Source organism: Euprymna scolopes, chromosome 29 (assembly GCF_053919585.1).
Source record: "Euprymna scolopes isolate OS-2025 chromosome 29, ASM5391958v1, whole genome shotgun sequence".
NCBI lineage: Eukaryota > Metazoa > Mollusca > Cephalopoda > Sepiida > Sepiolidae > Euprymna > Euprymna scolopes.
The window spans coordinates 17,528,901-17,554,997 of NC_136510.1; the positions used below are offsets into that span (position 1 = coordinate 17,528,901).

General features: G+C 33.1%; 1 protein-coding gene and 1 pseudogene across 4 annotated transcripts in view; one reads left to right on the forward strand and one right to left on the reverse strand.

Moving 5' to 3' along the window:
- Window positions 1–26,097, forward strand: part of LOC145252514 (uncharacterized) — a 204,163-nt gene that overhangs the window by 139,954 nt on the left and 38,112 nt on the right. The gene's annotated exons all lie outside the window — the stretch shown is intronic.
- On the reverse strand, window positions 3,693–3,878 carry LOC145252975 (U2 spliceosomal RNA; annotated as a pseudogene).

The following is a 26,097-nucleotide window of genomic DNA, read 5'->3' on the forward strand; positions in this document are numbered from 1 at the left end:
GAGTACCAAAATTTATTTTGCTACTTATTTCTTTTTTTTTCTTTTTTTTTTCTTTTTTTTTAATATCTTTTTAAAAGTATTTTAAAGCGCTTTCATTTGCGTTTTGGCGCTTCTTTCAGAATCGATAGCCGTAAAATTGAATTTCCATTAAAAACCAATGTTGTCTACTTAATTGTCATGTCGCAATTTAGTAATATACTAGCAGGTCGCCCGGCGTTACCCGATCGTAAAATCTTTAAAAGATATTTTAATTCATGCAGATTCCATCTTATTATAGAGCCAAATCTCTATTGATTATTATATTGTACCCAATATATAACGGTGATTTCCCTCCCCCTAGCGTTGCCCGGTCGTAAAATACGCCTAAATATAATGTTTTAATTCATGCAGATTGCGTATTTATTATTATAGAGCCAGTCTTTGATTATTATATTGTACCTAATATATAGCAGTTATTTCGGGGTTGTACTACTGTACACATAGATTCGAAAAAGTTGTCAAAAAACAAATATATAACAAATGTTATCAAAGGCAAGATAAGTTACTTTTCTACCTAACTATAATTTTTTAGTGTTTTTATTTAATGTAACATGTTTATTCAGCTCGAAAAACATAGTGTTTACCGATGTTTGGAAAATTAAAAATGGCGCCGCACTGTCTGTTGAACACGGTAAGTTTGGAAAAATGAGTTGAAAATAAAAACTATACAAAATACTGTTAGAAATTCGCTCAATATATGTTACCGTGACATAGGTTGACATATATTCAGTGAGTTTTTAACAGTATTTTGTAGTTTATTTATTTTTAACTCATTCTCCCAAACTTAACATGTTCAACAGAGAGTGCGACGCCATTTTAATTTTCCAATACATCGGTAAACACTGTTTTTTCAGCTGAATATAAACATGTTACATTAAATAAAAACAGTAAAAAAATTATCCAGTTTGGTAGAAAAGTAACTTATCTTGCCTTTGATAACATTTTTTTTTTTTTGACAAATTTTTCGAATCTATGTGTATAGTAATACAAACCCGTGATTTTGAAAGTTAAAAACAAATCGACTTGGATAGCGTCAGCTGGAATGGAAACCAAAACATATAGCTCTCCAACCTTATTCGTTATCCTCTGGGCTACGTCCATACGCATATAAAAAGTTTTTAAATAATGACGTTTAAGTTATAAATGCAGATTTGCGTATGCGTACAAAAGCATTTTAAGTTGACTTACGCCTGCCAAGTTCGAATTTGTGTAAATTTTGATCTCTTAACAGTTATTTTTGCGGGATCAAATCAAATTTGTTACACGGGTCCAAGTTCTCTGTATATCAAGTTTCTAGTCTGTAGACCAGAAACTTGACAGAGGAGTTTGTAGAGAGAGACTGTTCCTCACAGCGACATACAAGGTATCACACACACTAGCAGGCTGTCAGGCGTTCCTCAGTCGTAAAGTACGCTTACATACATTTTAATTCGTGCAGATATCGTATTATTATAAAGCCAATACTTCATTGATAATTATATTTACCCAATATATAGTAGTGGTTTCAACAGTTATGTATTTACATAAAATTTTATGTAAATATTTTCAGTATTTACTTTGACAGTGCTCGATGCGTAAGTAGAGCTAGGTAGTAAGTTATGAAAATATATATGGCAATTAAGCTACACAGAATTTTCCGCGTACTGTATAGCTTAATTGCTATAAATATTTCAAAACTTAGATATATTATGACTTGAGTGCCAGCAGTTAGAATCGAAACCAGTAATGCAGAATTTTTGTAGAAATTTTTGACACCCCTAACACGAAACTGCGAATAAAATATAAAAAAAACTCGTAATTTCTCTTTTAAAAGTGGGTTGTTTATTTTCTTTATGGATTATACTTCCAAAATAAACTATTAAAGTTGTATAAAAAGTAATAGAAATATTATTTTTTAAAAAACAGTAATGAAATTAATTGAATTTTACGAGTTTAGTATTTTTCAATTTTTAAACTTTAAAAATCTTACAAAATTTTTCTATTGATTCTATTTTTACGATATTTTCAGGGTCAATGTGAAATTTTATGCTCTTTCCAATAAACCGAATATAATATTTTAGACAAACGTTTTTTTTAAACTTCACCCCCCTCCGTTTTGAAATGTCTATTAAAAAGTAAATAATTAATTTATGTGCCAAAGTTTTATATATCACAAATTGAAGATAAAAGATCAATAAATAATATATTCTAATTTAAAACAACAAAAAAAGAACAGTTTTTTGGAAATTTACCTGTAAAGTCCGAAGTTTAAAACCTTTTTAAAAAACAAACCCGCTGTTTGTATTTTTTTTTTTTTTTAATAAAACCTTGTCTCCTTGCCCCTTTAATTGAAAATAAAAAATTAGGGTTTGAATTACATTTTTTCGAGTAGTTATAAGCTTGGAAAGACAGGCGGTCGAATTATTCAATATTTTCCACGAAGTTTCTGACACACCTCTTGAAAACAGGCTGCAGACATGGGAGAGAACTCAAAATAATTAAAACTTGCGAGATTTTAGAAAACCCTTCTTAACTTGGGAACATTAGAACTCAAAGTCGCTTAAAATAATTTTCTTTATAAAAATAAAACTACTTGATCAGTTTATGTGATTACTGATTTTTTAAAACAAAACCGATTTTTCCCCCGCCATGGATACATATATCACAGATTTTTCTTTATATTTGTTTTTTTTTTTTTTATTTGTTTTTTGTTTTTTTTTGGGTTTTTTTTTTCCATATTGGAGGAATTCCAAATAAGCACCGAACTTATTTTTTTATTCTATTTTATTTTTTATTTTTTTGTAATTCGGAAAACTATTGGATCGCTATTCGTTTCATTTGCCTGTCTTTGTCTTAAAAAAATCTTATCTTGCAGTTTTCTATATTTTGTGAAATTTCATAAAAATCCCTCCCTGTACAACTTTTTTGCCAATTGCGGTTTGTACAAGTTTGCGATCTCGATAGCTATGAGATTCGACTCTGATTCCTTATTCAAAAGTCGTTAGTCGAATCAAAACAAAAAATCCACAACATTCGTTAATTTATTTTTTTTTTTTCCAGAAATTATCCCCCTCTAAGTATTTTCGTATTGTCTTAAATATTCTGCTTGTCTCTTCTTAGTCCGTACTTTGCGCTTTAGAAAAGGTCAAATACAATTTTTGAAAGCCAAACAGCTTCAAAAAAAAAAAGAAAAAGAAAAAAAAAGGCCTACTTTGCGGAATTTGGCTTTAAAAAGTCCAATCGGACAACCCTGGACAAGAATATGAGATTGACCTCCCCTTGCTGTATCCTCGATTTTGAATATCATTATATAAATATATGATCATTGTTGTAATTGTATGAGAAAGAAAGTAATTTTAACATGCAGTGGTTCTTAACTGAAGAAAAAAGCCAGCAAAGTGTTACGTAAAAAAAGAGAAAAAAAAAAACAGTGCAAAAAAAAAAAAAAAGTTGTCTGCCAAGAGGTACTGGACTGAAGGAATATATTAAAGATTGTCTCTTACAATGTGATTTTATTATTTGTATTGAACTATGTAGCACAATATTACTTTCTGAGTATTTATTAGTATTTGTTAATTTATATCATTTGGGTCGGTTCTATATTTAAAATACAACACTATTTTCATAGAAATGTTCCTATTTACTGGTTTCCCCACAAGGGCAGAGTTAGACACAAGATCTATTTTTAATGTGGAGAAAATCCAGCTCCCCCAAAAAGGGGACAATAAAATAGGAACAAAAATAAAAATTGCCTCAGTCTAGAAAGATTTCTCCTCCACTGGTCGAGGACAGAAAAGATGAAGGGTAGTATCAGAACAGATACTACACTTTGCTCCTAGCAAAAAGGCCAGGAAAATTGTTCTGTTTCATAGCAAATGAGTTTATTAACATTTAATGTTAACATTAACATGTGTTATTGATTTTCTGTCCAGAAAACATTTTGCGCTATCCAGAAAAATATCGGCTTTATCAAAACACTCGTTTCAATGGTACCACTTTCATCTTCATAGCTCTTCAACTTTTGAGTTAAAAAAAAAAAGGACTTTACTCTATTTTTTTTTTTTTTTCTACAAGAATCACTTTATCAAGTCCTGAAGGTTACTCGAAGATAAGGGTTAATGAGTGTCCGGTGGTTACTGAAATAACAGTGATTGTCAGTGGTGGAAATTGGATAGAATTTTTTTATTTAAGGGGACGGCTCAACAAGAACTTGTTTACATTGGACTTGAATACGATCGTATTGTAGTCAGCTGGAAAGCAGGCCAGTGGAACCAAGTTCTGTGTAAAAGTCTTCTGGAGGTTTAAGACTCAATTCTTACTACATGCGATAATAGTTAAGAATAACATGAAATAGTACTACTTCTAATGGCTGACAGAAAGAGAACAATCTACTTCCGTGGATTAAATAAAAGATCATGCTTGAAAGTGTGTGTAGATTTCCAAGTTTGATCAGAAAGTTTCCGAGTTCGACTCAACTCCATTGTAGTACAACCCTTCTCTCATTTATATTATTAATTATTATCTGCTAATGTTTCTAAATAAAATCTATATAGCTTGCTTATTGTATGAATCGTGTGTGTTATCTGTTGTTTCCTACGAGAAACTGTTTAACTTGTTGATGAGGAAGGGGATCATCACTTGCCAGCAGCATTCAACCTAGCATTCAAAATTCCACCTTTGAAGGAGGTAGTATCATGGGATTATCAAGTACACAAGCAGTCCCCGATCATATGTGTATCTCGATCAGGAGAAAATAACAACGTTAGTTTTTTTGCAAGGGTCGGGAGAGTGTTTACAGTCGCTTACATACAGCACCTGGTATTCCCAAATGGTCACCCATCTGATGCTGGCCAGGCTCAACGTTACTTAACTTCAGTGATCTTATGAGATTACATCATCATACATTTTGAGTGAATCAGATAATTATTGTTGGCATTCGTTTCTCTAATATCTTTCTAGTTAGATATTCAATACTTACAGGAGGGAAAATCTTTGCCCGGTTGTAAAATACTCTTAAATAAATTTTAAATCATGCAAATTTCGTATTTATTATCACAGATAATTTCATGTTATATATATATATATATATATATATATATACAGGGTGAATAAAAAAAACAGGCCCCAACTCTAATTAGGCCCCGTTTCTTAGTGTTTTGTCCGAATGAAATGAAACTTTGGTTATAACTAGTTTAATATATTCAAAACATCACATCAAAACACTAGTGTCTTTGGCCTTTTTTTTCTCCATTCTACAGCATATGTTCTAGATGGCCTCCATTTAGCTTTTGTTTTTTGTTTTTTTGGTCACCCTGTATATATAATATATATGACAAAATTCTATATTCTGAATTTCAAGATGTTGACTATCTTACCGTTTATTTCTTTAAGTATGCTGACATATACAATTTTTGACAGCACCTGTTTCGTAGCGCAGAACCATTCATGTAATTATTATATCAATTATTGAATTTATTCTGCCCTTAACTCATCAGAAGAAAAAGAACTTATCCACTTTAAAAGAAAATAAAGGAATATTGGCATGATTAGAAAATCCGAAAGTTGGATAAGAAGTTGCAGTTATTTTCCAATTTTTGTTACGGCATATATATATATATATTAGTACTGATTTCAAAAGTTTTGAAAAAATTACTAGTTTGCATCAGCTAGAGTCGAAGCCAAAACATTTACCTCTCCAACTGCGTTCCCAACCGTTTGAGCTATCGAGACATATTTAAAATCAAACCACTTCAAGCTTTGAATGAATTTACGCATGCGCAAAAGTAATAGAAATATGTCGACAAGTTGAAATGAACACTTTTGCATTTCAACTTGCCGACATATTTCTATATGCATTATTCATCCAAACAAAGATTTTACTCCATCCGTGTTGTATGATTACAATTTTCTGTTAAATTCAGTGTTATGTGACCCTAATATATTAAGAGTTTATCGATTTTCACATTGACACGCAAACATACACCTACTGTTTTATTTTTATAGATCAGTGTTGGAAATCCTTCAGTATAGGGAAAGAAACCTGGTGCATTCAATTTTTTTGTGGCACTTGTAAGCATAGGGTTTACAATTACGGTGGAATTACAAGTAGGTTGAGCGATGACATGTTTATGTGTAATACAATGGAGACAGATGAGAACTTATTTGTGGAGAAAGTTTAGAAGTGTTGATACCATTGGATTACTAGAAGCTGGTGCTGATGTGATAGCAGGGCCAAGTATGGAACTCCAGCGTTGACCAAGGACAGTCTCTCTGACATGTATATTCAGTGTGATGATATACGGAACTGAAATCTAGCCGGTGAGGGTTGAGGGTATGCATTGCATGATGAGAAATTATATGAGAATAATACTATGGGCATGCAATGTGTGTCTTAAAGACAGGCTTAGATCTGCTGACCTCAGAGCGAGATTAAATCTCGGAAATCTAAGATGATGTATGCAGAACAGGAAACTTTATTCGTATGGTCACATGTGTAAAACAATGTTGTATGATAAGCATCCAATTGTTAAAAATTACAAAATTACAAAACACGTCTCCGCAAGATATAAAATATAAGTTTCTGGATTAAATGAACTAAATAAATCCTTTTTCTGATAAACAATATTTTCCAGTCATTATTTTTATCATGTTTTTGCGAATACTGATCTGGTTAATTAAAAAAAAAAAAAAATGGTTGTATTTAATTTCAGATCCCTGGGAAAATATTCCTTCCAAATTTTACTATTATCAGAAGAATGGTTTTTAAATCACGCACATTTAATGAATATTTTGCGAGCAGGACCGATAACGTAAACATCCTGTAAACGTTTAACTTAAAATCAAGATGGAGGAGGTGAATTCTTGAAGGCGAACAAGATTATTTACATACAAGCTGTACCGGTGGTATTGCTTTCAGTTTTTTTTTCTTTTTCATTCTTTTTTCTTTTTTTTTTTCTTTTTCATTTTTTCTTTTTCATTCTTTTTTTCTTTTTCATTCTTTTTTCATTCTTTTTTCCTTTTTTCATTATTTTTCAGTTTTTTCTTTCATTCTTTTCTTATACATTTCTTTTTCTTTCTTTTCTCATTCTTTTTACTTTTTCTTTATTTTCATTTTAATTTTTTTTCTTTTTAGTTTTCTTTTTCATATTTTCTTTCATTTTCTTTTTCATTGTTCTTTCTTTTCTCGTTCTTTCTTTTCTCATTCTTTTTCCATTCGTTTTTACTTTTTCATTCTTTTTACTTCCTATATCTCTTACATTTTTTTCAGTTTTTCCTTTTGCATATCTTTTTTTTCTGATTTCGTTTTTTCTTTTCTTTTTTTTTTTTGAACGAGTAACTATGCCGTGAGAGTATCAAATGATTTTTAAAAATAGGGTTTTGAAAAGTTAAATTTAATTATCATTATTGTTTTGTCATTAAATTAATTAAACGAAATTGTAATAAAACTATAATTAATTTTATCTTAATCTGTATTTATAAAATTATTTGGATGCAAAACGAAGAGTAGGATTTGATGGTACGAGTATGTTAAAAGAATGGATGAGAGTTCTTGGGTTAGCAGATGTAGAACAGTTGAGGTAGCAAGTTCAGTTCACAGAAGAAGACAAAGGAAAACAAGGGATGAAGCGACAAAAATGGATCTGAGTGATAAAGACCTGTCTAGAGATAAATTAGTTTGTCAGTCAATTTTTTTAAGTCATCCAATGCATTCCAGCATGTAAAACGGACATTTAACTGAATATGATGATGATGATGATGATCATCATCATCATCATTATGTAAAAAACTTTGAAAGTTTTTTATCTTTTAATACATGAATATTTAAGACATTTTAAATGATTTTTCCCACCAGAGCCATATTCTCTTTTCCATAGATCTCATGCTTGCATCCTGTTGGGAGCTGAAGAACTTCAGGTTTTTGTCTAGAAATCCCCTTACATGAAAAAAACAAAAAAATCTGTATGATAATGTATGACCTGTGACGAAATGAAATAGTCATATTCCAAAAATTAAGTAAATTGATGAAGTAGTTTTCTTTTTAAATAAGAAAATCAAATTTTATGAGTAACAGAAGAGCAGCTATCTTGTTTGCAGTTTTGAAAACAATCTTAAAGAAAACGACAAAGGGAGATAAGTCAATAATTCAAACTTGCAAGTTTTATTTGTCGTGCCCATGAAGTCGCATTTTGTTTAAAAATGATTTTCTTTATAAAAATAAACTTGATTAATTCATGTGATTTTTGGAATATGATATTTTCATTTAGTTACGAGTATAAAAATCATACAAATTTTTCTTTATTTTTGTTTTTTGATATGGGGAAATTCTGGACAAGAATCAAACTTCATTGACATTTTTCACTCAAACTTAATACAAATGTATCTGTGGACAGCTAAGGATCTGGACAGCAACCATCAATGAGTACTTGGCTAAATTCTCAGATCCACATGTGATTCAGCTTTAATGATGTAATCACGATTGATCGTCATAATTTTAAGCTGATATTCAGAAAAGAAGCCGACTCAACCTGACCAAAGTAAACACATATGGGTACAGTGCATTAGCCAGAGTAGTCACAGTACGGACACTATCTTTAGGTGCAACCTTGGACCAATAAACCACTTCGGAATTGAAAAGCCAGCATACTTGAGGAACAGCATTCTGGCTTGCAAAAACAATGCCTAGACAATCCTGTCAGCATTCCCCGGTAGAGGCACCTCAGGCGATTAGCAATAAACTAACTCCTTTTTAAAGAAAGAAGACAAAGCCTGGGAGGGTGGATCTCCTAAACTGCTCAGGACTAGCAAGATACTGCAGTCGTTAGTATTTTCTTTGGCTTTGATAGTCGATATTTTGGCGAGCCATTTAAGAACATGCAAGGAGTCAGTTTTTAAGTGTAAATCCTGGCCTCCCAGTATATAGCAACATTCACTCTCTTTATAAGTGCACCTTTTTTATGTTTTCCTATCTCTTGTTAGAACAGATTGCGCAATTGATATTTTTATGACAGTTTTATTAGCCTTACTACTTAAGTGCTGCCTTAGAGGCCTAACAAACTCTTTCTGTCCATTTTTTTTTTTTTTTTAAATTTTTTTATTACTTTCCTTCTCGTAGATGGATTACCTTTACCATGAATGAGGGATTTAATCTACCTCCTATGTGGCAATTCTCTGGAATATCAGATGGAGGTTAACAGGTGCTATATCTTTCCCAAAGGTGACCTGGAACTGTGCAACATAGGGGTGTTCAGGTCTATGTGTTATTACAGCACCTGGTATTCCCATACAGCACCTGGTATTCCCAAATGGTCACTTATCTGATACTGTCCAGGTTTAACATTGCTTACTTCAATGATCTAGCAACAAACGGTGTTAATGTGATTTTGTCATATATGCACCCAATTCTGCAAAATGTGTTCTGTATCTTATTCTGGCCAGAAGCAGGCATACAACATTAATTTTACACAATTCAAGTAGGATGCCTGTGACCAGACAACTTTTGTCAATCCACGTAATTAAGCTCCTTGCGATTGACATGCCATTTTCCTCCACCTGGGTCTACCTGAATTGAACTGATTACAGTTTTCCATTAACATAAATCTCAGTGAGACATTGTTTGTTAAGTCATTACGTCCTGTTTTCTGGACCAAATACTTTTTGAGTGGATGTTATGTATGGGTTTTCAATCCTCTCATAGTTTTCATCATCATTCAGCTACTAGATAATAAAAATATGTAGAAAGTGGACATAGGGTTGACTATCAGGAATTTTGTAACTCTTGATTTCTCTCTATTTTGTCTTTGTCTTTGGATGTGCGGTGTTTGTGATAAAGGGTGGGGGCTATTGTTTTAAGTAGGTTTTATTCCTCATGTTATTCATCGTCATTCAACTGTCAATCTATTCATCTAATTAACTCTTATCCACAAACTACTCAAAGTTCACATATCTGACTAATCCGACAAGCAGCAAAATTTCACCCCTTGAGATCTCAAGATGCCACTAAAACCTTATATTCTGATACTTTATTCCCTCAGACTGCTAGACTTTGGAATTCTGTCTTTATTTACTGCTTCTCTGATTGTACTAACCTGCTAAAATTTAAATGTAATGTGAACAGACATCTTGCTGCTCAACTCCCCACAGTCTCCTGTTAGACATGATCCAAGTAGTCGTTTACATTCCAAGTGGCAACATGCCTTATTTGGAGTGAAAAAGAGTCCAAAAAAAAAAGGGTATTTTTTTTATCCTTGATAAGCGCTGACTCAGTAAAAAAACAAAGGGGGGGGGTTTACTTAGGAATCACCGCTTATCAAGGGCCAAAGGCCACTCGAGGATAAGGGTTACTGAATGTGATGTGTAGTAATCATTAATGATGTAAATTTGGTAGACTTGATTATTTATGGGGAATCATGGTTCAACAAGAACTTGTTTACATTAGATTTGAAGGCTACCGTGTTGTATTTAACCGGGAAGCAGGCCAGCAGAACAGTGATTTTATTCCTTTTAAGCCAAGTAAATTTTTTTCAGCTAGAAATGTTGTGTAGTGATACATTTTAAAAGGAGGTAGGATGGGGACATTCATGTTGGAGAGAGACTGTGGGGACATATATATATATATATATATATATATATAACAATGATGAGGGGGAGATACATTTATACAATTCTGTAGATTCTTATAACATATATTAGCGAGGAGGAGAGATACAGTTCTTGTAAGTGTTACATAAAGTTCATATTAAGATGATTAACACATTACCTTCAGTTTGTGGAATAATGACACAAAGACAACAGTTACAAAAATCGATGGTGATTCTTTAGTTCACTGAACCGGTCGAATGATGATGACGTCAGGAATTCATATTTGGGATCTACATAGTTTAATGTTCTTTCCTTCGCTTCCAAAGGACTCTAACTCTGACTAGCAGACTCAACTGTCCTGCCTCAACTGCCCGACTGCTCTAATCTACTAATTCTAGCTCCTATATTGAGAATTCCCTTTTTGTTATGACGTCAGATGTGTGGTTCCAAAATGTGACCAACTCACGTGGCTAAGCACACGTTTGTCCAAAACACACTTCTGTAAACAAAGAATTCTCAACTAACCTATTTGTTAACCTAACCTATTTTTTACAATATATTTTTAATTTGTATTGTTCATTCTTTTTAGCTGACATTTTTAATTCAGTTTTCATAAAGAACGAACAAACAATTCTTTTTACAATACAAACAATATCTAAACTATTTTATAATAGAATTCAACAATAGCTAAATTCTAACATTCCAATTTCTGAACCTTGCTTACAAGGTTCGAGTCTTGGCTTATCCTAATCTCATTTTCACTTCTCTAATGTTTTTATTTACATGGAAAGGGACAACCTTTTCTTGTAACAGAAATAGCTTTTCTTAATAAGTTTGATTTTAGCTTCTCTAGCAGGTCAGGCCCATACCTCACCTGTGAACTGTGTATGCCTTCACTACGCATGCTGTTAGTTGTCATTGTCTGAATTATGGTTACTTTACCACGGTTTAGAAATTTAATCTTACCTGACCATAGCATCGATTATGTTGTCTGTGTGAGTGCTATAACAAAAGCATTTTCTTTCCAAGTCAAACTCTCAATTCAAATGTAAAACGAGTAACAATGTTTTTAGAGAATTAAAGATGAGGCTTGGTTTCTCTCACAAATCACTGACTTTTTATCAGAACAGAATCAAAAATATCCCTTCCACTTGTTTCACTCAGAATATCTACTATATGTCCAGGTAAAATTTGAAAAATACATAAAATTTACATCAACGATTAAAAAACGAGAGAGAGAGAGAAAGAGCGTATTATGACGTCATAATGTACTCCAAGTATTTTGTAACCCTTGTAAAAACATGATGAGCAACCAATGCCAAAGTTAAGAAATTATATATTTAATTTATTATGTCTGTTTGTATGTCTACCTAAAATTTGAAAAATACATAACAAATACCCACAAAGTTGGTATTTTTTTTTTAATCAGTGTAACCCCAGATGTATGATATCTAATGCGATTAATTTCATCCATAACATTGAGCCCCTGGAGGTGGGGGTTGTAGCAAGGAGTTCTTTTTTTGGGGGGTGAGGTTGCTGTCCCCATACCCAACCTACTTCCTAAAGGGAAGTAACTCTGATTTTTTTTTTTTTTAGAGATATTTTCCTTATGCTGACTCGAGTTCATGTCTAGAGAGAGGAATGGGGCTGACTGAGGAGGAGGGTGGAAGAAGGGAGAAATGGGGGAGGAAGAAAGAGTCAGATGGATGTTGATTTACACTTTTACCCCTGGTAGCCCTGTGAATGAATATATATATAACCCTGTAGACCTTGCTTGCTTGCATCTTGTCTTCAATGTTGGACGATTCCATCTTTTCAAAAATGCAATAACGGGTGAATTTTTATATATATATATATATATATATATATATATATAATTATATATATATATATATATATATATATATATATATATATATATAATTATATATATATATATATAATTATTTTTTAAAATAATAATCTACGGACATGCATGTTTCAGGGTCCTACCCCTCTTTAGAGCGTAGCTTGATTGTTACTAGTAATCGAACCCTAGACCTTATATATTACAGTCCCGCGTCTAATCCATTACACTATGAAGCCATAGACATAGGAAGGGCCCCAAAACATGCATGTCTGTAGATTACTGTTTTAAAAAAATAATAATAATAAATTAATAATAAAAAATTTTTTTTGTTAACTTCCAAATAAAAATAAGGACAATTTCCTAAGAAACAAGATCTCCAAGGTGGAGACGCTAAGTTAACTATATTATTATCGTTTAAAAAAAAATCAACAAATCTACGTAAAATATATAAGCGATAAAAACAAACAGTAAAATTATCTATGATTTCATAGTGTGGATTAGATGCCGGACTGTAATATATAAGGTCTGGGCCCTGGGGTTTGATTCCTAGTAACAGTCAAGCTACGCTGAAGAGGAGTAGGGTCCCAAAATATGCATGTCCATAGATTATTGTTTTAAAAAATAATAAATAAAAAGATATTTGTTTACGTCCAAATAAAAATAAGGGTGATTTTTTTTTTTTTTTTTTTTTTTTTTTAAGAAACAAGATCTCCAAGTTGGAGACACTAAGTTAACTGTATTATTATCGTTAAAAAAAATCAACAGCAAATCTCTCTCTCTCTCTCTCTCTCTCTCTATATATATATATATATATATATATATATGTATATATATATATATATATATATATGTATATATATATATATATGTATATATATATATATGTATATATATATATATATGTATATATATATATATGTGTATGTAGAAGACATTTTACCTACGGAATCCTGATGATGTCCCCATAAATAGGGACGAAACGTTGATTACTATTTTATTAATTCTCGGTTTCCCTTCTCAAATAACATATATGTGTGCGCATATGAGGGTGGCTCAGAGGTCAATGATTAAGGGTGGAGAGTTGTATGTTTTGATTTTGATTCTAGCTAATGGCACCGATGTCATATGTTTTCAGTTTTGTTTTCACTACCATATATATTAAGTTTAATATAATAATTGATAGAGAATTGTCTCTATGATAGGATAAGTCATGTAGATTATATATTATCATATTTATGTGTATCTTACTACTGGGCAATGCCAGGCAGCTTGCTAGTGTGTGTGTGTGTGTGTATATATATATATATTTCCAAAGGGCGGATGAACCCTTTTTCTGGGTCAACGGCCAACTAGCACCGTGTATATTTGTGTGTGTGTGTGTGTATATGTGTATTGGGGTGGAGAGGGCTCCCGTAAGCCGTGGTGAAGGCAACCTTTCTAGGAGAAGCAAATCTCTGATTTAAAAAACCATAAAGCGGGAGACCAGTACCTGCATTAAGCTGGTCTGCAGTTTAATTTGTTGCTGGCTATCTTGCTCTTGCTTGTTGCTGGATCTCAACATTTTGAACCGAGAGAGAGACTTAGCTGTCGTAAAAAGCTAAGACTCTGTAACATCATATTTATATAGATACTCCCTCAGGCATTTGGGCTCATGGATTTTAAATGTCTGAGGGAGTGGCACTCGTCTGACAAGATGTTGCAATCATCATATATATATATATATATATATATATATATATATTATTATTATTATTATTATTATTATTTCATACATCCACAGAAAATTTTATATCCAAATGCATCCAAATAATATTTTATGTATCAATTTTCAGAATTCACCAGTGCATTAGAGCTAGGTAGTAAGTTATGAAAATATATAATGGCAATTTAGCTTCACAGAATTTTCTGCATTTCATCCCCCATAAGGATTTGTCAGATTAATGTATGGAATTGATGTTGCCGCATATTTTCATATGTACATGTTATTAAGTTTGCCCGTTAACCAATCAAATTCTTTGCTATTCTCGTCTCTGTTTTCACCATCCAATCACCGGGCTTTTATCAAACATCGGATGATTTCTATTTCACCTTTTCTTTGTCCCTTTTTAGAGAAAGTGAGTTATCCTTCTTTATTTGTTAAAAGATGACCTTGTTTCAACCTAGATGTGCTTAGATACGTTTTCTTATTTCTTATCTGAAGGTTGTTCCAAAAGTAAAGCTTGTTTTTTTTTTTAAACTCAAAATGTTGAAGAGTCATGAAAATGAAGGAGGTACCATTAAAACGAGTGACCTTTTGGGTCCAGAATTTATTTTTCTACATAATCACCATCATTCTCACTGCACTTTTTCCTTTAATTTAATGATGTATCTCTGCTTCTAATGCACATCCATGACAGGAGTTGAATAAAAAAATAGGAAACATTACTTTTGGAATGCCGTGTGTGTGTGTATATATCTATGAAAGTGTCTGTCTGTGTACATTTCCCTACACAATATCTCTATCAATTTTCAGTCTACAGACTCGAAATTTAATATACAGGGTATTGAGATTTAGGAAAATCTTTGTAATATATTTTCGGCCGGAAATTTGGCTGTTAAGGGGTCAAAGTTCAACAATTTGACCTTTGAGAACTCTACCAAACTCCTCCACCAATTTTAGGTATAAACAATTGAAATTTTAGATATAGGTTCCTTGGGCATGGATCTAACTTGATAACTTGATTTGAGCCCAAAACAATAAATGTTAAGAGGTTATAATAAGGGCCAAAGTTAAAAAAAAAAAAAAATTTGACCTCTGCGGTCTCTACCAAATTACTCAGACAATTTCTGGTCTAAACATTTGAAATTTTACATACAGGGTATTCAGAGATAGGCAAGGCTTTTTAATCCGTTTGGGTCGAAAATTTGAGCTACCAATATATAAATGTATGTATATATGCTTGCATATCTGCCTAAAACTTTCGACAGAGGTGACGGATTTTCACAAGATCAGTATCATTTTGAATCTCGACCCTTCAGATGACAAATACCGAAAAATTGGCTAAAAACATTAATTTCTTCACCCTCAACTGGGCACTTTTCTACAGAGAGGGGTCACTTTTTTCGACAGCATTTTTGAAAGTCATCCACTCTTTTCGATTGTTTAGCCTTAATTTAAACCTATGTCACTTCCGGTTTGACGGTGATCATAACAGCAAAGACGTCACTCCCCCCCCCATCCCCCCGTTCTTTTCCTCCTTTGTGGTACAGGTTTGAGCCTGCCTTCCTACTACCACTTTTTTTGCTCAACACACATCAAACACCTGGGCAACGCCGGGCACCCATGCTAGTATATATATATATATATATATATATATATATATATATATATATATATATATATAACCATTTGGATTGTATTGCATATGGAGACTACTTAATAATCATCAGTCGTTAATATCTGAGCATAAAAGCTAGCTGACCAGGAAGCTCCTTATGTGAAATAAACATAAATTCTGGAGACTCTCAAGTAAATTGTCTGCTCAGCATGTACTCTTGTTTTTAAGAAGCCATTATTTTCCTATTCAAAGAGGCCAACCATTTTTATCTTTTTAATCACAGTCCTTCTAGTTGCTTGCATCTATTTATGTACACCATTGCTGGCCAGTGAGGGTTGAGGACATGTGTTACATGGAGAGAAATGATATGAGAATCAAACAAGTGTGGATAATGCGAGTCTTAAAGATTTGATGATGAAAGAGGGAGATGAGTGCAGAACAGATTTTGATGGTATGGCCATGCTGAAAGAGTGGGTGAGAGTTCTTGGGTTAGTAGATGTAGGACAGTTGAGGTATCAGGTTCAGTTCATAGGAGAAGGCCAAGGAAAACATGGGAGGAAGTGATGAGAATGGACTTGAGAGAGGGATAAATATAGACCTGAGTAGAGATAAGCAGATATTAAATCGAATATGATGATGATGAAAATCATGCATAATGATGCATTTTGGTGGTGGCTAAGTAGTTAACAACGCAGGCTGATAACCTGGGGGTTCCAAGTTCAAATCCAGTTCGTTCCCCAGAAAGACTTCCATCAAATCCACATCTGACCTTGTGTCTAACCTCCTGAACAGGCTGTAAATAAAATAGTGATTCATATTTACACGCCCGTCTAGACTATCAACGACAGTCATAAAAAACAGGAAATTGGGATAAAAAAAATTGAAGCATGAAGTATGTAGTCGCATTTTGATAATGCGGCCACCCTCATTCATACAACACTGGAATTGAAACTGCATTGTTTCATTTGTCTCAATCACTGGTGCATTATGAGCAGAAACTATTAGAGTAGAAAATTTTCCAGCTTCTAGAGATCTCAACAGTGAAGAGGTTGGGTTTTGCTGCTTATTGGGTTAGTCGGGGATATTAATATCAAGGAGACACAAGTGCTACGAGTTCATCAGACCACATTCCATTAAAGTATTTGTAAAACAGGCACAGGGATGCAACATTGCGACAATGTAACAGAGTTTGGAGATTGACCAATAGTGCAGGACCTATTAGATTTGAGACTCTTTTTTGAACTCTGAGAGTGAGACAAATAATAGATGTACCAGTCTAGATGTGGTAACCACACTCCATGCATAGGTAAATTGTGGCTTTGTAAAGATGTAGTGTACTCTCTGGTGTGATTAAATATCTGGCATGGTAAAGGGAGCCCAACTTCTTTGCAGCAGCCTTAACAATGTCCTCAATGTATTTGTTCCAATTTATGTTGCCTGTGAGTTTGAAGGATGAGCTGTCATAGCAATTGGTGGTTGAGAAGGGTTTTTTTTTTTTTTTTTTGTGGTTGTTATAGGAAAGAAGCTTAGTCTTAGTAGCATTAGCTCCACTCCGCTACAGACTTAAGATTGGAGGTTAGATCGGCCGAAACGTTGTGAAAATAACGATCAAGATGAGAGTAGTAGTCAAAGTGATAATCCAAATAATATAAAACTAAAAAAAAAAAAAAAGGTGTCATTTGTTTTTGTGCTCAGAACACATGATGGGGGGGGGAATACTATAGATAAAGGGAACAGCCCCATCCCTTTATGTTTTAGTAGTTTGACCTCAAGGAGGTTGCTAGATGAACAGTAACCATGCAAGTTTGTGTTAATCTGTCATTTGACCATCCTGTTGTCCAGTAAGATTCCTCATTTTATATATATATATATATGTCCATGACTACAAATATATTTTAAGCCCCCTCTTTGGGTAGAGCACTGTCGTAAATAATCTCACCGCTACTTAATTGGCTGAAAATGCAAAGCTTGTTGTTTGTTTGTTTAGGAACAGGCGATTTGAGCACTATAAAAGTGGTGCCGGGTGTCTATTTAAATAGACATTCTGACGAGTTATTTATGGGCGTTGATTCCATGGTCCAGTGGGAGAACTGCTGACTGTCAACACAACGGTTTTAGGTTCAATCCTTGGCTTGGAAGAGATGCTAGTCTAGTGGCACTGATGAGTTGTGATACAACAAAACAGGACTGTATGTCGACGACTACAAATATATATATATATATATATATATATATATATATATATATATAATGTGTGTGTGTGTGTATTTCCCAAAAACCTCTGGCCTTGATGGAGGGGAGACTAAAACTTACTGCTATGATTTGAAATGATCTGGAGAAACTTGATTCCAAATATTTCTCATATGTTATATCTCCCCTATATTGGAAATAGGGTACGATTATGAATGTCTTCAGTATCAAATAATTCTTATACACTGTGAAATTTACTTTATGTATGAAAACCAAAGAGGGAAGATATAACATATGAGAAATATTTGGAATCAAGTCTCCCTTTGCTGTTATTTCAGATCATTTGAAACCATAGCAGCAAGTTTTAGTCCCCCCGTCATCAAGGCTAGAGGTTTTGGGAAAATATCAGATATTTTGTAATTCATATGCAAAACTAGAAAAACAAATGACTATGATTGAAACATTTTAAGGCTGTAAAAAAGTGCCAAAAATAGGCTCTGGATGATGGATGATCCCCCTAATGTGCGACCTTAAGGGCAAATGTTACATAGCCTACTACACAATTCAGGTCATTATCTTTCCAACAAGCCTTCATTTGTTAAATTCTGATCACTGAGATTTGGAACTTATAAAATTGCCAAAAAATGTGGTCTATCTCTCTCTCTCTCTCTCTCTCTCTCTCATATATATATATATATAATATATATATATATATATATCTACTGATAGCTAAATTGAATATTGAAATGCTCATATCTTTGGTTCTATGGGATGAAACTACATGAAAATTTGCAGGCTTTTTTATTCCATGGTTACAACTTTATGACAATTGGTAAAAAAAAAAGCTATATTTTCAAACCAATAAAATATGCCCAAATTTGCTTACATTTGTACAGTGGCACCAAAAAGAAAGTCCGCACTTGCCGTTTTTTTTCAAAAACCGCAAATTTAAGCTAAACAAATTATACCTCATTTGATTCTCCTTTTATCCATCTGTAATTTTACCTGTTCATATTTGGCTTCTAATTGAAGTATCCTAGTGTTCACGTCAATTTAAAAAATTAACTTCGAATCGAGAAAGCAAAAAGAAACTCTGCACAATGGAAAATTGTTATTTAAATGTCACTTTAGAACATTAATGCAACACAAATGCAACAGGAACACTGCTTCCCCAACTGTACTGACATGCAGAAGTTCAAGTGTAATGTAAACAGACATCTTTCTGCGCAACTCCCTACATAGTATCCTTGCAAAGTGCCCCTGATAGTAACCTCCTACATCAAAGTAGCACTGTGCTTTGTTCGAGGTGGAAATGTAATAATATATATATATATATATATATATATATATGTATATATATATATATATATATATGTATATATATATATATATATGTATATATATATATATATATGTATATATATATATATATATGTATATATATATATATATATGTATATATATATATATATATGTATATATATATATATATATGTATATATATATATATATATGTATATATGTATATATATATATATATGTATATATATATATATATGTATATATATATATATATATATATATGATGGCCTCTTTTGTCAAGAACTATGTATGAGCCTCTGATTATCAGATAACACCCCACAGTTCCTTAGATTACGACAGATACATCCCTAACGACACATAATCCAGCTATTCATCATGTCAGAAGCACTTAAATAAGCGCTGACGTCATATAAAGATGCCAGTGCAATACTCTAGTCATAATCTAGAATACCACAACGTATTTCTGACATATATGAACGAAGAAAAGTAATCCATGTTCTCGTTCTGCCAGCTATGACTGGACAGACGTCTTAAATAATTTGCACTTGTATTTTAAGTATCGCCCGCATGGAGGATTGAACCTTTAATCTACAGAAGAATTAATTTTTTAACTTAGTACTTTATCCATTACGCTACGAGTCCTTGTGGAATAACACTCACTATGAGAATTAATATTCCAAATAATTAATCCTCATCTTAAAAATTCATAAACTCCCGACTGATATCGCATACACATTAACAAATTCTTCTTTGTTATTGTAGTAAAATCTGACAGCTGAAAAAAAAAAAAAAGATACAATTCCCGATTCAGTACTAATTTACTAGTTTCGACTCTTTATAAATCTCAAAATATTTAACTGTAAAGTTGTTATCTTCCCCCCCCCCCCGATTACCGTAAAAACACATGTAAAATGTGTATATATTTTCTCAAACGTAAAAACACACTTGTGGGTGAGCTATCGCTTTTACCGATATTTTAAAATCAATAAATATTTATTATTTTATCGTTACTACTTTTTTATTTTTATTTTATTTTTTATTTTTCTTCCTTTGAAGATTGTAATGCTGGGTATGGGGCAGCCAAACCAGCTGCCAACATTGCCCCGCTTTTTTATTGAAACCAACCGAGAGCTCTTTTTAGTATCCTCGCTGTTCCCTTAAGTGCAATTGTCTGAATCTCTTTTGCACTTGGTTCACCAGGAATATTAGTTAGGTAGGACTTCAGGTTCTTCTTCATAAGTCCTGTGAGTGGAAGAGTTTGCTTTAAACAAAATCATATAAAAAAGACGTTTTGGCACAAAATAGGCACAAATTTATTTTTCTGATACCAGGTTCCAGTTTCGAGTCCAATTAATCATTCTAACACTAACATATACCATTTTTATATCCCTATACAAACATGAAAATCAAGATATAGTGATATTAAACCTTATGTCTAGAATCCTTATTCTAATTTTATTCAAAATTCATTACATAATTTTGATTATAAAAAATGTATAAAATTTAAGCTTAAGAGATCTTAAGAAAGAAAAATAATTTCAGGAAATCTTGTTTAATTGGTGGCTATTCACTGGATCAAATCCAATGCAAATCTGATATATTTGAATTTTCAAATTGACTGGGGGGGGGGGTCCATCTAAAATTTTTTAAAAAGATTTTAAAGAAACTGAAATTTGAGGATATTTATTAATTTATGTCTAATATTTATTATTAAAATTTTGCAAAAATCTGAATTACCTGAAATTTTATTAATCTTTTTACACCCTTTGCTCCAAAAGATATCTCACTACTGATGCAATTCTCTATCTATATAAAAGCCAAGTACGTCCAAGGATGGAATACTGTTGCCATATCTGGGCAGGAGCTGCTAAAAACAGCCTATTCTGCCTTGACAGCGTACAAAATAGACTTTGTGGCTTAGTGGGGAATGCCCTTTTCTCTACCCTGCAACCTCTCTCCCACAGAAGAGACGTTGCGAGCCTATCCTTATTTTATCGTTATTTCCATGGCAGGTGCTCGTCTGAACTCCAATCTCTGGTCCCCCCCTCGCCAATCTTTCACGAAAAACACCCGTCTAGCTGAATCCACTGTGAAAAATTTCCCCCACTCTATATCTGTGCCTAAATCAAAACGTAGATTCCATGAACAAAGCTTCTTTCTTAGAACTGCACGCCTGTGGAACTCTGTTCCGTCTGCCTGCTTCCCACCGGACTATAACTTGGATGTGTTCAAGTCCAACGTTAACAAATTCCTAATGAACCACCCCCTTAAGTAAACACTTCATCAAATCTCCACACTAACGTAATGTACTTGCAATAACCCTTATCCCTGAGTGGCTTCTGGGCCTTGATAAGTGGTGATCACTGTGTAAAAAAAAAAGAAAAAAAAAAAAAAGGAAATAATACATTTGGACCCTTTACGTCTAGCAGCTGTATTCCAACATTCATAATGATTGGTTAATTAGTTTAAGAATGAATCCTGAATAGACAAATATATAAAATATACCCATGCATTATGAAAAAAAATTCCGGTGTTTGTAAAAATCTTATAAGTGCGAATTAATTAAGTCTTTTGGTTTTGGAATCATAACTATATATATATATATATATATATATATATATATATATATATATATATATATATATATATATATATATATATATATATATGATGGACTCTCCCGTCGATTTCGACATATGAGCTTCCGCCACAGCAGCTAAGTTGTTCGGAAATCCACACAGATGATTTCTTTATAGTGGTGAAGGCTTCGTGTAGAACCATCCACACTTCTTGGTATTACTGCTAACCTTTGTCGGTGCAGATGACTGCCACAAGACAGAGCATACAGCAGACCGCAGGTTTTTACATCAGAGTTTCCTTCTCCTAGATACATGTCTTAACGAAGACCAGAGGTGCATCTCTCCCAGTAAATTAATGCGCCCCCAGATACCAACCTGGAAATTTCTAGGAATCTGCGCGGTGCATACAGCGCCTAAACTTTCCAAATGGTCACCCATCTGCTACTGGCCAGGCTCAATGTTGCTTAACTTCGGTGATCTGGCAAGAACTGGTGTGTCAATGTGATTGTGTGCGTCTAATATATGTGTGTGTTTGGGCAGTATGTGTGTGTGTAATATATATATATATATATATATATATATATATATATATATATATACTTACACTTGTGTGTGAATAATATATATATTATATACTAGCAGTATTACCCGGCCTTGTTCGGGGGGGGGTTGCTTTGATGACTTTTTTTAAGCTTATTTAGATCTGTATCTTTAATAATTCCATTTTTTTTTTTTTTTTTTGTAATTCTAAAATTATTTTAGTAAATTTCGGTTATATTGACATCTTACTGATCAATATAGCCCCTAAACAGTGGATACAATGTGCCAGCAACAATCCAATTTCTCTGATTTGTCCCCTTAGCAGCTGTTCTTCCAGCTTAAAACCAACTACTTTGGCGAGGTTTTGTGGGCCATGATTTCTAGAACCGTATGCGAAAGAAACCACAGGATCAACATCGACTATCTATTCGTAAGAATTTATGTGGTTGCCGCTGTATAGTTCTATAATTAGTCAACTGTGTCGAAAAATTCCTTATATTATGTTATCGGGCATACTACTTGTGCTTGATTGTTGGTGCCTATGTTTTTTTTAAACCAACATATAAGAAACCTCTGAATCACATTTTCACTAAATATGTATGTAGACTGTTTTGCAATTTCTTCAGGATCAGTTGCTTGTTCATTGGACGTTCAAAAACAGAAACATGATTTACTTTTGCATTGCTAAAAAACACGTAAATTTCCAAGTCTTAGAAAATTCTTTGCAGTTAATGAAAAAAATTAAGAAATTTACGTGCAAAGTTTGAACCTACAGACCACAAAAAAATACACTATCAACTTACCCACAATAGAATTTTCACAGCCCGTTGTTCTATCATTGTTGCTAAACGACATGGAAAAAATGGCTTTACTGATGATAGATAAATTAAAATAATGGTTTCGATTATAGGGAATTATTCTGACACAAGATCTCTCCCAGACTTATACATTAAAGTTCTGTAAATTTTAAAGAAAATCTGTTCAACCGTTCCAGAGTCTATAAGGAATGAACTCACACACACAAAGTTGCATTTATATTATTGTGTGTGTGTTTGTGTGTGTGTGTGTGTGTATATATATATATATATATGTGTGTGTGTGTGTGTGTGCGTGTGTAATATATATTTTTTATGTATCGATTTTCAGTATTTACTTCACTAATGCTCAATACGTGAATAGAGCTAGGAGTAAGTTATGGAAAAATATATATTTTTTCATAGCAAATATATTCAGAATTCCTGAAACAATCCTACTTGGGTGCATCCTATCGTTTATGATAGCTTAAGATATTTATTGGACCCCCTCCCTGCTCTCTTACCCCATTGCATACTTATCTATGTCTGTCTATCTCTTCCCAGACAACCTTCCCATTCCGAACCCCTACCCATATCCGGATTGCTTTTACCTATAAATCTGACACAGAACGCCACCCCCAGTCCCTACCCCCAATCAGTAAATGATTCGCATAACTGTCATTTCCAATCTTTTTCTGGCAGGTTTCATTTGTGAACCTGTGCAAATAAAATATGGGTGACCCGACCTTTTTCTCCTTCTCTTCCCCTCTCTTGACGAGAGGCGCTGTCATATTTTATTTATTTATTTATTTATTTTTGTAGATAAATGAATTGGATCCAAAGTAGGTAATTATCAAACGTGTATGTGTAATAACTTTTATTCAATTTTCTTATTTTGTTGTTGTTGGAGATGGGCCATCCTATCGGATGCCATATTCACCAGCTATTTCAGTCCTCTTAAATAATCAAATTCTATCCAATTTCCACCACTGCCAATCATTATGCACACTTCTTTATTAATTTTTATCCTCAAGTTGTTCATTAATCTTTATCCTCAAGTTGTTCTCAGGCCTTGATAAGTTTGTGTGTGTGTGTTTGTGTGTTGGTAATACATTTTATTCAATTTTCTTATTTTCTTTTTGCTGGAGATGGGTCATCCTACCGGATGCCACATATTCACTCGCTATTTCAGACACTCCAATCCAGAGATCTTTTAAGATTCTAACCGTTTAAGTGCAATCTTTTTCTCCCCACCCTTCTCTCTCTCTCTCACTTTCCAACCACCCTTCTCTCTCTCTCTCTCTCTCTCTCTCTCACTTTCCAACCACCCTTCTCTCTCTCTTTCTCTCTCTCACTTTCCAACCACCCTTCTCTCTCTCTCTTTCCAACCACCCTTCTCTCTCTCTCTTTCCAACCATCATTCTTTCTCTCTCTCTTTTTTCAACCATCTTTCTTTCTCTCTCTCTTTTTGCAACCATCCTTCTTTCTCTCTCTCTCTTTTTGCAACCATCCTTCTTTCTCTCTCTATAAAAAAAACTATTAAAAGTTAGTGGCAGTTGCTATGATGATGACGATGATGATAACTGAATGCGTTGAAGATGAATCAAAAAGGCATAGGATTGGCCATTGCTTGGTCATGAATGAATGGAAGTTGGACTGTGTCCAACAAACACTTGGGGAAGGGAAGGAGAAGTGAGTAATTGGCCAATCATGAGAAGGGTGGCAGGGTAGAAAAAAAAAACAAAACAAAAGTGTTAGCAAATATTTACTATCAAACTAAAACAGTGAAATCTGCCCCCTCGTCCTCTCTCTCAAGCTCTTTATCTCTCCTCCTCACTCCCTCTCTTTCTTTCTCACTAATCAGCCATTACTATTCTTCTTCCTAACTTTAATTTGTTTTGCTGCATGTACAATGGTTTGCTGTCTTGATTAGGTTGATTTCAAAATCATATCTGAATGATTGAATTATTGATTTGTGTGCTATATGCAGAGTGCGTAAGTTATTTGAGAACATTGTTTTTACTCTAGCAGAAATATTGACTTTATATTTCCTATACTTCAAAATTATCAATAATTACACAAGTGAAAAGGCAGGCGATTATATAAATAAAACCATTTTTAAAAAGTCATGAGGTTGATTTCTCATTATATATATGCTAGCAGGCCACCCGGCGTTACCCGGTTATAAAATACACTTAAATATGATACTTTAATTCATGCAGATTTCGTATTTATTAATATAGAGCTAATACTTTATTGATTATTATAGTGTACCCAATATTATAGTAATATTTTCCACGCAGACATGGTCCAGTCATAAAATACGCTTAAGTATGATATTTTAATTCATACAGATTTTTTATTTATTATTATAATGCCAATACTCTATTGATTATTATATTGTACCCAATATATATATAGTAGTGATTTCAAAAGTTTAAAAAATATATATATATATATATATATATATATATATATATATGACTTAGATGTCATCACCTAGAATTGAAACCAAAACATGTAGATTTGCAGCCTTATTCGTTATTATCTGTACTATGTTCTAACACATAAAATAAAAAAATAAAAAAAATAACGTTGTAAAAGATGTGTATATTTGCATAAAAAAGCATTTTAACTGCCTCAAGCCAAGATTGAAACCCGACCGCCCAAATGACAGTCAAGGCTTCTCACCATTGCGCTATACGGCTGCTGTTTGGGATATGAATTAACGATGTTTTGATATCGTCCAAATGCCTCCACTGACTTTGTTAATACGCTAATGGCAGTTTGTATATCACTTCACAATATGCTCAACCCAAGATAGGGAGCATTATATATATATATATATATATATATACTAGCAAAAGTACCTGTCGTTGACTGGGTTCAAAAACAGCCTACAGAAAAGT